This window comes from Odontomachus brunneus, unplaced genomic scaffold (genome assembly GCF_010583005.1).
Source record: "Odontomachus brunneus isolate Ranch 3 - 2012 unplaced genomic scaffold, Obru_v1 Obru_scaffold_177, whole genome shotgun sequence".
NCBI classification, from domain to species: domain Eukaryota; kingdom Metazoa; phylum Arthropoda; class Insecta; order Hymenoptera; family Formicidae; genus Odontomachus; species Odontomachus brunneus.
In genome coordinates, this window is record NW_022639627.1 from 472,816 (window position 1) to 487,760 (window position 14,945).

Below are 14,945 nucleotides of genomic sequence, written 5' to 3' on the forward strand. Positions count from 1 at the left end.
GATAATGAAAGAATTAAAGTAAAGGTAAAGAATTAAAAAGGAAACAGAGAAACGATTTTGCGAGTCGACCAAATTTTCGTACGCTCGAAGATTCGTCGAAATTTTCAGCCGCCCATCACATCGTGTCACGATATTCGATCATTTTTTTAAATTATGAACGAACGATTTTTCAGGCTCTCGCGATACTCGAGACAAGTTTCGAAGCTCCTCTTCAGGATCTACAACGGATTGTCCATTGGGGATCCTGGAAGGCGGCCTAGTTGCACCCGGATAGGCTCGGGTCGGGAATGGATCGATGAAGCCGCTTGCCTGTCCTCTTATCGACGTCACGTGATCTTCCACGGATCGTATCGACGAGATCTTGGACCGTTTCAGAAATTATATCTCCATACATTCAAGGACGAACGAGGTCTCCCTTCACACGATATTTCTCATGTCAACTTTGCATGGAGATCCGCCCGGCAAAAAGTCAAATCTGCAAAGAATCCTTAGAGAACAACATTTCTTTCGGACTAAACACCATGCGTCAACAGACTGACGCGTCGCACACTCTCGTCGATATAACGCGAACGTATGATTGTTGCGAAATCGCGCGACGTTTCACAATCTTAGAGGCGCGAGGGAATCCTCTCGCCTCAAGTTAAAAAGCGGATCTCCATGTGAAGAAAGAATATCGCGAGGGTGGTCTGCGGCCTGAATCACGCAAAGATGCGTCGATAGTCGAGGCGGGAAAGAACGCAATCAGTCAGAAAATTGACTGAACGGTTTGCTAATTACTACTCTATAAACGTCTGTTTATGAATTACTCTTTCATCAAAATCGATCATTTACGTAAGCAAGATATACCCTTTTATGATTAAATATAGACTGAAAGTGCAAAGTGGTACAAATGCTGAGAACAGTTTTCATTTGCTCCTTCTATTTCGCTCTGATATCCATTTTACCTTTTCTTTTAGAACTCTAACCCTGCAAAATCCGATTTTACTTATATTTTTCCATACATTTCATATCTTCCATGACTCGCGAATAAATCCCTGATTGCATTCACTTCTAGAAATAGCATCCACTTTCTTCCCGAATCCATACTTTGTATTTAACTGCATTACTTCCGAGACTATATGCACCCTTTGTATTTAACTGCATTATTTCCGAGACTATATACATCGATCACGTGTTAAATATTTGTTACACAGCTATACAATTGTAACAGTTATCTCAATCGCAATCTATTTTTCTTCCTTGTATATTTCTGCGCATGTACATGTAACAGAATTTACATGCGAAACACACTCCCACCCCTGAATTTACAATCGTAACGCTTTCTTTTAGAACTCTAATCCTGCAAAATCCGATTTTACTTATATTTTTCCATACATTTCATATCTTCCATGACTCGCGAATAAATCCCTGATTGCATTCACTTCTAGAAATAGCATCCACTTTCTTCCCGAATCCATACTTTGTATTTAACTGCATTACTTCCGAGACTATATGCACTCTTTGTATTTAACTGCATTACTTCCGAGACTATATACATCGATCACGTGTTAAATATTTGTTACACAGCTATACAATTGTAACAGTTATCTCAATCGCAATCTATTTTTCTTCCTTGTATATTTCTGCGCATGTACATGTAACAGAATTTACATGCGAAACACACTCCCACCCCTGAATTTACAATCGTAACGCGTATCCCTCGTTCTACTAATTTTTCCTCCCCACAGATTTCACTGAAAACTATTTCACCCTTTAACATTTGCATCATTTCACCCTCTATATAGCGCAAACCGTTTTATCTTTCCCGCCGGACACTCGACTCACCCGCAATACTTCCTCGTCGGCATCCAGCGGAAGCTCCGGACTCGTCGGAGAGAACTCAAAAACCGCCTCGACGCCTGGACGAAAGAGCCGTACCTTGTCACCCGGCTACCCGCAGCACGAAAGAGAGAAACAGCCGTCGCGCGCGACCTGCTCGAACAAGCCACACGCACACCCTTTATTTTCTCAAGCCGTCGACGCGTCGCACTCGACGATCTCTGTCCGGCTCGCGTAGATCACTTTCGATCGCTACTTCGGCAGCCCTGCCGGCGAGGGTGACAGAAGTGGAGATACACAGGTACCGAGGGAGTGAGAGAGAGAGAGAGAGGGAGAGGTGGGTGAAAGTGTATGTATGTGTGTGTGTGTGTGGAGAAGGAGAGGGGATGAGGGAGAAGAGCTAACGTACGACAGAGCTAAAGAGGCGTTACCTCTTTCTCTCTGTCTCTTTCTCCCTTCTTCTCCTAAGGGATGAGGAACTGGCGACGTCGTAGCGGCGTACCAGGGCGAACTAGGGAGCGACGGGAAGCGAGCGCGACGGCGGCCAGCATCGACGAGACGCACAAGTGGTTTTTCGCGTTTCGCGTCGTGTACGCGGGTGTCGGGGGTCGGCCTCTGCCCCACTCACCTGGTAGCCGCGTAGGGTGCGCACCTACTACTACCCGACTAGGTAGGCTACCACCCGAGCGACCCACCCGCCACCTAACCGCCCACCCACCCATCCACTCCGCCGCCCCACTGCTCGACTCGCTAACGGCGAGTTAGGAACTCTCCGATTGTAGGTACGGTTATGTGGCTACACACCTGTGTGCGTGTGTATGGTGTGTGTGTGTGTGTGTGTGTGTATGTGTGCGCCCACATGTGTGCTCGCGCGTATATATCGACCACGGGCGCGCGTACGTGCCAGATGCGGCCTGCGGATTGTTAACGCGTTCCGTCGCCGCCGCCGTTTGGCAAGGCTTCGCCTGTGTCGCGGTCCGGTTCGGCTCACCGAGGACCAAAGAGCCGGATGGCTCACCTGTTAACCCCCCCGGGAGGGGGGGGGTCTCCGGGGCTATGTTTTTTATGGCCAACTACCGGTAGGTAGGAGGGGACGAGGGAAAAATGGTTTCAACGCTCGTCGTTGCTTGCCAAAAAGGCAGACTCGATGGCAATTATCTCGTCTCTCGCGCCAGTTGCGCCGTAAACGCGTGTATCGTTTCATCGCGGGGTACACGTCCGGCAGCGTGTGTTGTGCCGCGGCGCCCTTTGACGGCGAGCCAGAGCGATTCGCGTTCTCTGAAAGTTAATTAAACGTCATCCCCCCCCCTCTTTTTGCCCGCAATTTGCATCGCAATTTGCGCCCCCGCGCGTCTTGACGTTAAGTATCCCGGCTATTTCGGAAATAACACGGTGGTAAATTATACACAGAAGAACGAAAAATTCAGTTTACCAGGTTGAAATGGAATTGAAATAGAGATCGGAGAAGATAATAATCTAATATGAGTGCGTGTAGAATATATTCTCAACGTTCCTGACGAGAGAAGCGAATATTTTAATAAAGCAAGACGTATCTGCTCTCTCGACATTTCTCTACACACTGAGAGAAAAGACTGGTAACTATAACAAACTGCATTTAGTTACAGAAATTCATTGAATCCTTAGTAACTAATACTAAATATGATAATAATTACCAAATATTTAATAGATCGGGAGTATGACGTAATTGCATTCACAATAATATTAATTAAATAATTTTGTAATAGTTACTTAATGTTAAATATTTAATATAAAATATATTACAGTTATGAACAGATATTTGATAATTGTTATGAAATCGTTATATCCCATATAATAAAAAATTCAGTAGGTACGAGTTCTATTTTGTTACCAGTATAAGTATGTTTTGTTGCAGCACAACGAAAAATTCATTCATTTGCAGCTATTACATCGTTTCAATATCTATTATTACAGATAGTTGGTTGAACCTATCAAAAATTTTGTAACTATTACAAAATCGCTTATTTTGCTCAACTATTCAATAAGTTTTATTTACCAAATATATTCTGGAAGCAAATAAATTTTACTTCTGTCAAATAAATAATTTATTTTACAGAACTAAATTAATTAATAAGTATTGCCATAGCTTTGGCCCGCTATATTTACGTCTATCATTTAGTAATAGTAACCAAATTTTGATAATATTTACTAAATTCTTCTCTCAGTGCACAGAGTTTTTTTTTTAATAAAAACAGAATATCGTAACCAAGATATAGAATTTCGTAACAGAGGAACAAATCGACATTCTGCAGTAACTGACTATCCTTTCACTTCATATTTGCACGGGAAAAAAATTTTAGTTGTATTAACATGAAGTTTGGTCTGAATGAATAAACCAAATCCAATGTATATTGGCCAAAGGGCACAGAATTTCCGTGGGTTATAATCCAAATTTGACTCTAAAAGCCAAATATCACGTTTGCTTCGAACAAAACGTTGATTCGTTCATTACAACTAAACCTTTTTTGCGTGTGCTATTTACATTTTAGGAACTGAAACATTAAAAAATCTATAAAGCTATAACAAGATTTACGTTTCTAGCAACATTTACTATGTTCTTTGGAAAGACAGACTATTTCTACTCTCTTAAGATATATATCAATAAAAACGTTTCTGATTTATTCCGTAAAAGGAGCATTTTATCGATAATCATAATATTAATCGGTAAATATTAATCGGTCTTCAGTGGAGACACTCCCACTTTACTGCTTCATCTTACATTTCACAGATTTCAATCAGTGAAAGAAAGATTTCGCTGCAAATTCATTGTACGCTGAATTAGATTCAACTTGCCGCGTTTCTGGCGATGGAATTACCGGCTTCCATGCGATTTGCGTGCAATGACACACTGTTTGTGTTTGCATCAATAATAGGAACAGTCGCTGCTATCAACTGATTCTTTCAGTGACACTTCACTGATTGTTATACTTATAATGAATCACCAGTTACAAGTATGGCATACACATACACACACACATATTTCAGTGAAGAATACACTGATTATACTTTAGAAAGTGCACTATTGGAAAAATGGCTTCAGATTGAAAAGAATTTAGTATACGAATTAAAAAGAACTGTGATATTCTCTCTTTGACATTTAACGCCTTTTAAATGGCGCATTATCTCAAAAGAGAAGAGCCTCAAAAGAGAAGAAAAAGCGTCACTGGGGAGCGAAATTATGGCGAAATTAATGGGACATCGGGCAGCCTCGTCCCCGGAAGAGCGTCCGCGCCGCGCGCGGAATTCGATATCTCGACGCGCGAATGTGTCCACCGACACCGGTGTCACCATTACACATACACACACACGTACATGGCTACATCCCCCCATTCCCTCCGGGAATATATGCCGGTCTCACGACAGATGACACATGTACCCGCCACCGGCCGGCGTCCACACGCCCGCATATGAGCATCGCTCAGCTTTGCCAAGGCTTAATTTACCTCAATTTACCTGGGAGACTCGCACCCTCTCGTCTCGCCGTACCCTGTTTCGATCGCAAGCCCCTCCCCGTTGTCCTTTCCACCCAAAGACGAATACGATGGCGTTGCAGCTCCAGCAAAGCCGCGAAAATCGCGCACTCGTCACCCTTACCAAATGTTTGTCCGACTACGATGGCTCTTGCTCTACTTTGAGAATGAGCGAAGTTCGAGCGATTTGTCATCGCTTCTTGCAGGAAAAGATATCGAGATATCGTCGTTACTGTTGCTGTACAGGGGATTGCATATATGTTTAGCCATTCTCTAACCATGTATGTGTGTATATGTGTTCTAATCGAGAGTTAGTAAAAATCTTTGACCTAAATTCATTCATTTCTAGAATAATCAACAGTCACAGGGTTGTAACGGTTGATTATTCGAAGAAACTGCAACAATTTCAAGCAGCTGTGACATTTGAATAGCTTAATGTTTTGTTTGTGTTTATAATTGCGGTTATTCAGGAGCTGTAAGGTAGCGAGCACAGTGCTTTATCGTTATCCATGTTTCATGATTGTTTTACCACTAATAACGTCACGAGTACACGTGAACGTCAGCGTAACACGTGAACGGATAACTGCAATTATAAACACAAACAAAACATCAAGCTGTCCAAGCGTCACAGCTGCTTGACATCGTTGCAGTTTCTTCGAATAATCAACAGTCACGATCCTTGACTATCTAAAAACAAAAGATCGAAAATATTTAATAACTCTTGATCAGGACACACACGTGGCTAGCAAATGGCTAAACATATATGCAACCCTCTGTACGTGGCATTAAAAAATACCTCTGTTGATTGTTCACTTATTAGATAAGTCTTTATAAGATAAGTCTCTTTTTATACGTTTATATACAGAAAGGAGATCCTTCGACGTGCCTTATTACGCCTTATGCTTGGGTGAATGTTTTATTCGTCGTATATGACGGAGTTTGTCGAACGTGCTGCGACTAACTGCACAGAAAGAAAGGATATTCTTGCTTGGAGAAAATATCTTTATCTTTGATATGTTTAATCTTTAAATAAAATTACATAGCGTTAAATGAAGTTACCTGTAAGGATATATTTTACATAATTGAACGAAGAAAAATTTGTGTTCTCATTATTCGGAAATAATTTTCGGAATTAATGAAAGATACTGAATTGGGAATATGATATTTTTAAATATATGTCTCGGGTATCTCTGTGTCTATTTAAAATTAATACACTTAAATTAACAATCATATTTCATATATTCATGTATAATCAACAATAACTTCGTTAGAAGAATTTTATCCTCTTAAATTAAAATAATTATTTGTTGAATATAAAATGTATTGACGCGAGTAAAAGCTTATCTTCGTTGCTGTGTAATATCATTCGAAGATTAACATGTCAGAAGTAGATATTTCTCAAGTAAGAATGTTCTTTCTTCCTGTGTACTGCGCGAAGAATCCGCAAAATCCCAAAAGAAATTTGTCTTCCATTCGACAAGACAGTCGTGGCGAATGAAATATTAACTTCGCGCTCGTCTCTCCCACGTTGTGTTAAAACTGACGTTCTCTCATTTCATCTCGAAACGAAGAGTCCGAGCTGTTTCTTTACACACGCGAGAGATTCCTTTGATCTTACCGTAAATTGTAAAAAACGGAATGTCGCTTTCGCGTCTGTGTAATTGAACGAACGACGGAAAAGTTTCTCGACGCCATGTACGACAATAACGATAACAATAAAAACGGTGCTATGTTTCGAGACGGTCGAATTTGATTGCGGACTGATCAAATTACGCGTAAAAACGTAACGGCTGTTATGAATTAATATCGGCAGCCCGATAATTCTCTCGCATTTCTCGTCCAGCCTAATTTAGTACGTTCGTTTAATTTGTGTCCATTCTTCGCCGCCGCCCGGTACAGCGGATGATTACGCGTGATTGATGTCTCGAAATGAACGAGATTCGATTAATGTACACATAAAGCGCCCGTTCGACGTATTCGTTCGTATTAATCCTACATTTCTGTCTAGTCGATTCCGACTTCCGACTGCATAATAAATCTTTTCTACGTACATAAGCTCTGCGCGCGTGTGTGTGTGTATGTGTGTTTATGTGTATGTGTGTGTGCTGTACAACCTTAAAAATTATGGATTACCTAAGCGTAGAAGCTATATTGATTCTCTCATCGATAACTAAAAATAAATCTCGTCACCGGAGACGCCTGCCCCGCTACGTAATTTCATTTTCTACACGATATCAGCTAATACCCGAGACGAAATTCTGTTTCTACATTAAACCTGCAAATTTCATCAATGGTGAGGAATAAGTCAAAATAGGGACACACATGCCCGATTAGAAATTTATCCCACGATCAGGTTAATCTCAATCAGTTATCAGTTTATTTCCGACGATGTTATCGGGCTCTGATAAGTCATGTAACCCAGCGTAACAATCAAGGATTCATTAATAATAAGCATTATTAATAATTAGGATTATATTAATAATTAAACAACACATCACCTTTTATGCAAACTATACTCAGGAGAAAATACATGACAATGGCAATTCTCCCGTAGTTGCCGCGTCTTTCCTCCGAGTGGATAAATTAATTGATCGGAACGATGAGATGAATTTCTAGCCGAATATAACAAACTATGCACATTACTATATACATATTATCTTGTATTATTTATTTTCAATTTATTTCTCTCACGGTGAGAAAGAGAGCGACGTGTTAGGTAGCTTTCACGTTGTCGCGAAGGTGACCTCCGACTGCGACGTACGAAGAGCCGATTCTCTCGGCTGTCGCCGATCGATCGCGCGGATAACTGAATTGTCCATCAGCGTCTACGTTATATCAAGTGCCGCAATTTATAGAAAGAAACGTCAGCGAAACGTCAGTGTCGGGAGACTGACGAGTCGGAAGAGCCGAGACCACGGGGCTCTCGCGATCTTTCGACTTCCGCTCGAAGGGGTTGGATCCGTGTAGGCGTCACGCGACCGAGACTGAGGCCGATGCTTTCGTCCGTGGTCTCTCTCTCTCTCTCTTTCTCGGCCGCTCTTTCGAGTCCTCGAATCTCGGACGCCCTCGGAAGGTCCGTCGTGATAGGGGCGTAGGCGGATCGCATGCCAGGCGTCAGTTAACAATCGAGGTCTCCGCCGCGTGTCCGCGAATAAGACTGCGCACAGCAGGTGCGCGCGCTAAGGTCATAGACAATGAACCCCGAGATCCAGTTCAGGGTCTGACTTGGTCGAAGACGACGACAGTCGCGGGGTATCAGCGTCGTCACGCCTCCCCGTGCACGCGCGTGATCGGAAGGGTGAGTGCGATCGATCGCCGGCAGATCGGATCGCGCGATTATGCGACGTTTATTTGCATCGCGCACGTGCTATAACCCGTCACGTGTTCGTCGCGATGTACGATTCAGCTCCAATCCTTTCACCCTCGGCGTCCACTTTGCATGTCCGTAACCCTCGATTATCGTTAGGAGAGAGAGAGAAAGAGAGAGAGAGAGAGAGAGAGAGAGAGAGAGAGAGAGAGAGAAAAAAAGAGTATACTCATCATTTGAATCGGGAAAGATTCCACTGCGAGATAATGAATTTTTAATCAAGGTCTTGACGCTAATAAAAAAAACTGAATTTAATTCCGATCTAGAGATTTAATATCATCATCTCCAATCTAAGGCACATGTCATTCTTCTAAAATCGGGAAAGATTCTACAACGAGATCATGAATCTCTGATAAAGGTCTCGGCACTAATAAAAGAAAAGAAAGGACTTAATTTTAACCTTGAAATTTAACACTATCCTCTCTGATCTGAACTATATCTCGTCCTTCTAAAACCGGGAAAAATCTATAGCGAAATTATGAATTCCTGCCGAAGGTCTCGCTACCTATAGAAGAGAAAAAGGAATTTAATATCGATCTTGAGATTTAACGCCGTACTCTCCGATCTGAACTATATGTTGTCTCGCTAAGGAGGATTCTACAGCGAGACCATGAATATCTGATTAAGGTCTCGGTGCCAGTAGAAGGAGAAAAAGGACATAATTTTCTTCTTAGAATTTAACAACGCACTCTTCGATCTGAGCCATGTGTCGTTCTGCTAAAATCGAGCTTTCCCGAAACAGATACCGTCGTTCTCGTGCATGTTCTCGCAGGGAGAGTCATGGCTAGCTTCGAAACTTGCCGAGAATACGCGACGCGTCGCGTGCTGCGCTGCGCTAAATGCCGCGCTGTTCGTCGGATCTGAATATCGCATCGCGACATTGCAATGGCGGGATCAAGATCAAGCCGGTGGGCTCGCGCGTCACGTCGCGACTGCGGATTGGACGCACGATAACGGAGCGGATCTGCGGATCGGCGAAGGTCTAGGATAGAAATTGCGTGCTGTGTTCCAGTTAACCGGCCGAGGCCTACATTTGCGAGAGCGCGCGAGAACGAAAGGGAGGTAGAGAGAGATAGACAGAGAGATTGCTTGCACCCTGCACTCGAATAAGGTTGTAGACAATGAACTTCGCGTTCGTTACCTTCGAGCCACGCGAGGCAAAGAATCGTGCCGAGCTCGGAGTATCGTTGTTCTTAACCCGTAACAGGTACCATGCCTTTTTAGTCAAACTGTAGGTACAATGGGGTCCGGCGGACCCCAATAAATTTTTGCCATTTTTAACATGGTAATAAAAGGTAGAAAGAAAAACGCTTTATAGTTTGAAAATAATACTTTACAAATATTATATTACAACTAGACACATATAATAACGGTCTCAGTTTTTCAGTAATCTAAAAGAAAACGTTAACTGATTATAAAATGAACACGATGTGGACAGTGTTGAGATAAAATACACTGAAAGACAAATAATCGGAAAAAGAAAAAAATTTGTTTTAATCTAAGTCTACAAATTATAGATTATATAAAAAATATAAACAAGTATTGTTAAATTAAATACAATATTGAAATCTTAGAGGGTTTTTAGATGCAATCGTTGCAGATAGTGCTTGCATATTTGGTGCATATTGGTTCATTGCATCTAACATATACTTCTTTGGACTTCATATCTTTACTTCTAGGACATTTATTACATCTTACTCTGGATGGCAAAATAATAATTTAGATCTTTCTTCAGTTTCTTCAATTTAAAATTTCAATTCAAAATTTCAATTTAAAATTTCAATTCAATTTGTAAAATAGATGATTTATTATTAAACGTAATGGCTCATCAATAAATTTAGGTGTAAGACATTTCTTAAGTTTAGGTTTTATTAACTGAAAGACAAGAGCTTTTACTCTTTTGCATGAAGAATGAGTCGTATTGGGCTGAAGATTAAGAAAATTATTTTCATAAAAGTAACGTTAAAGGTACAATGGGATCACTGTGACCCCAGACAAAAAACAAATGCATATAATTCACAGCTACTTGCAAATAACTCGATGACCTTTTCTTCTGTTACACTGAAAACTGTTACTCGAAAGGTACTGAAGATATTAGCGCTATATAGTGGATAGTTTAGGAATTATCACGAAAATAAAATTAGTTAGGGTCCCCATTGTACCTGTTACGGGATAACACGCGAGGGTTACGGAATAACACGCGCGAATCTCGACATGAACGTGATTGGGAATAGTTGCTACTACTAACAGATTTTTCCAGCGACATTTTAGTCATTGCAGCGTCATAACGTAACCATCAGTTATAAATATGGAGCATTTTAATGAAATACCGATTGTACTTTAGAGATATTAGAGATATCTAGAGTTACTTTAGAGATATAGCAATGTAATTTGGAGAAATCGCTACATTCACCTTAATCACGTCGGATCGAAGATCAATATCAATAAAACCGAGAAAGGGGCCTCCTGATTAGATCAGCGCGGGATCTACATACACGGAATTGAATGTTCCGCGCACGTCGCGATCGAGATTAAGCCGCGAGATTGAAAAATGGGGAAGTTTCTCCGCCGTGAGTTCCTCGAGGAAACTCGAAGGGCCGCGAGAAAGTAATACCACAATGAACGGAAGCGAAACACAAGAGGTGATGCACGAGAGGCAGAGAGCGATACGGCTTCGCTGCTTATTTTCAGTGTCGGCGGGAAAAGCGGAGAATGGAAGTATCTCATCCTCCAGGAATGGGATATTGAATACCGGAAAAATTCAAGGATTATCCGCGCGGGACGCGTTTTCGCATTATCGAAAAAAATAAAACTGCTCTCGCGCAAGAGGGGGAGAGGGAGAGGGCCTGCGTTTCGCGGTATCAGCTCCGGTATTAATTCCGTGCATTCTCGCGAACGGATTCATCCCCGCAACGAACGTACTCTCGGCGACGGAGACACGTCGTGGAGTCTCCGCATTGCCCTGTCTGGACTTTTCCATCACGAAGACTCATGAGTTTGGCGAGAAAGAGACGAGTTGCCCGACACCGAGACGAAGCACCAGATGATATACGTTCTACCGTCTCTACGGGGTGTGCCCGACAAAGTGTGTCGTCGGATTGGTCGGACTCGAGGTGGGAACTCTACGAATTTGTCCGGGATAAATTTATGAGACGTATAACTTGACGCGGAGATTTCGTGAACAGGCAACGAGGAAAGCGACAATTGAAAAGCCTGAAATGTTTACTTATACGCGATAATCTTTGGCCGGAAGCTATTAAAACGGATTCCTGATTATAATTTATAATTTTAAATGAGATTCTGCGCATTTTTAATAAATTCTTATATATGTTTTGATCGAAGTTTTTTTGTTACGTAATAAATGCATGATTTTTTATAAAAGTATTTTTATAAAGGTTTATATATATTTTTTTTTACTTATTATTTTTATTATTGACTTTTGATATTATCAACTATGGCCTATTTACTTGAATTATAATAATGAGCCGTATACTTGTCTCACTTTATTGATTTCATATTACTTTCTGAACTTTATTTTTCACGCAATTTTTTAAGGATGTTTTGTTAGGTTATTCTTTTTTACGCAATTTTTATGGAGTTTCTGTTAGGTTTTTTATGAAGAGTTTTTATTGAGTTTTTTTATAGAAAATTTTCGTTAAGTAAATATATCTAGATTTCTTTTCTCTTCATCGCTGTATTTTTTGAAGAATTTTAAAATATAGAATACAATATATAATTTTCATTTGTATTTGTTACGAGGTAAAAACATAGATAAATGCAAGGAAATTTAATATTTTAACACGGAGCTTTTCCGGAGAAAAGCCACTTAAGGGTATATAAAGTGATTTTTAATCTCTCTTTCGTACCTCCATTTGTCTCAATCGTGAGTTTAAAACTATAAAATCGACTAAAAAGCTGCACCTCTTTTGATTAATGATTTGCATCATTAGGAGATTTAAAGAGCATCTCCACTGAATTTTCTTTTTCTTTCCCGTTCTATCAACGTCGGATATAATAAAACGGACAAAAAACACATGAATTTTGTGATTCGATCTAGCCTCGACTGCGCGAGGCGAATATATCCGCTTCCGCAGTAATGACTAGGCGAAATGAACGCGGATATATCTGCTTCTGACGCAAATGGCTGAAAGACCAAATGCAAACGCGCCGATTACATACATACATTCGCCGATTTTCTATCGTCGTTCTCACGCACGCGGTAGATATCACGCCTATCGTCACATCTACTGGCGCGTTTATCACATTCGTGCAACAAATAGGAATTAATTTACGCGGTGATTTACAATTAATCGCCTAGTGATCCTGTTACTCGTAATTTTGTCGAGAAATTTCCCAATCGGCGTGCATTCACCCGCGCCGATCGGGATGAACTCCATTATCATCCGCGCGGCAAATTTTCTTCCGTGCACTGCTATTCCTTATTCCTAATCGTAATTAATTGTCGAACGTACGTGTGTATGTGCGCACGCGCGCGCGCGTGTGTGTGTGTGCGTCAGACAGCTTGCGCGCGCGCAATAACGAAGCCGATCGATCGGCTAAACGAACAACAAATTTGCGCTGTTACGGTTTAACGTTACGACGCGGCAGGCATCTTCTCTTACTCCGGAATGATCTATCGAAATAAGCTCGTTATCGAGTTAACTGACTCGAATTTTATGGATCGCGCCGCGATTTAGATTGCCGTGCGACTTAGATGAACGGTGCGTCATTTCGCACGTTGGTAGGAACATAGAACGCTTTTTAAAAGATACCGTCACTGCGGAAACCATCGATTTACCTCCGCTTGCTTCTAACTCGTCGCTTGGGAGTGTCGAGAGAAGCGAAAATGTTGCGAAAAGCATTTCTAAGCGCGTGTTAATTACTTATTAATTACTTATTACAGTGTATTAGTACCATTTTATTTTACTCATAATTATTTTTATATTAATTACTTATTCTTCTTGAAAGTTTCATTTGTCCCATCTTCTATTTCTCGCCTTACTGTTATTTTTCTCGAAAGTCTCATTTACTACTCGTCTTACAGTTCATTTTAAATATTTACGATTTTAATTATTTACGATTAGTGTTCTTGTCACTTTTTAGTATAGTAACTCGACGTTTGAAATATTTAACAAGCAAGAATAAGGAAGATTTAAGCCAATGAGAGCCAAGCGCCGGATTGACGTGCGCGCAAATTAATTATCACTTAATTATAATAATTAAGTGAATCCATAAGTATACATCTAATGATAAAACTACTCTTAAATATTATTAGCAAGTCCGTAGCGCTCGCTGTTGAGTCAATGCAAACGGACGGGACCGCGATAATCAGCGGATTATACGTCAACCTTGACTGCCGAGCTATTACCGAGCGCGGTAATCACTTCGCGCCATACGTTCGTGATCGCGCAATTAAAGCACGCAAACGTCGTCGCTAATTATTGTTTACCTAAGAGTTTGCCAAGACTCGTGTGGCACGCCAGCCGACGCGCCAGCCAGTTTTTGCAGATAGCTCGCACGCTCGTAATTTTTCTGCGGCACATCTGCACGCGGACCACCCCACAAGTCTGGCGCAGTATTAACCACCCTTACCGCATTACCGGCAGCAGGGTGGTCATTCCGCATGACACGCATGTCTTGACAACGTTCAAAAGAGATCTGAAGAATTAGATCGTCTTTTGGATGTCTCTAAGCGTCTTTGAGACATGCACTGTTGTGTCTCACAACATACCTGTTGTGTGGGATGTTACTACATCTTGAAAACAAAAATACTTAAAAATTTACTTAAGAGATATAACGTTTATTTCTACAAATAATCACAAATAAAGTTACAAATATTTTTCTCTTTGCGCTGATAGAAAGATATCAAAAGAATAAAATATTTATTCGGGGAATACCAATAATATATTTATTTAAATCTAAATATTTTTTATGAATATATATTTAAATAGAATAAATTGAAAGAAAAGAAAATATTTAAAAAAATGCTAGATATTCATTCTCGATAAGTATTAATAACATATTTACTTGTACTAATGTAAAATATTTTTCAAATTAAAAGATGTACATCTTTTAAAATCTTAGCTTGTCATGAGCAATAATTTATTCTATTTAAATATATATTTAAAAATATATATTTAAATAGAATAAATTATTGCTCATGACAAGCTAAGATTTTAAAAGATGTACATCTTTTAATTTGAAAAATATTTTACATTAGTACAAGTAAATATGTTATTAATACTTATCGA

The 14,945-nt window shown here is 40.5% G+C and overlaps 1 protein-coding gene and 1 long non-coding RNA gene across 8 annotated transcripts in view; one reads left to right on the forward strand and one right to left on the reverse strand.

Moving 5' to 3' along the window:
• The window catches only part of LOC116851547 (solute carrier family 12 member 4), a 133,390-nt gene that overhangs the window by 93,112 nt on the left and 25,333 nt on the right, over positions 1–14,945 (reverse strand). For 2 of the 7 annotated variants that reach the window (XM_032831053.1, XM_032831052.1), the window contains exon 1: positions 1,918–2,459. The exons of 4 other annotated variants lie outside the window; for them this stretch is intronic. The gene's annotated coding sequence lies outside the window, so the exon portion shown is untranslated. Of the gene's footprint in view, positions 1–1,824; positions 2,466–14,945 lie in introns of those variants that run through there. One more of the 7 variants, XM_032831051.1, reaches the window with a different exon arrangement.
• LOC116851549 overlaps positions 3,222–14,945 on the forward strand; it is an 18,205-nt gene continuing 6,481 nt past the window's right edge. The window contains exon 1 of the long non-coding RNA XR_004379603.1: positions 3,222–3,413. This is a non-coding gene — a long non-coding RNA (uncharacterized LOC116851549). The remainder of the gene's footprint in view (positions 3,414–14,945) is intronic.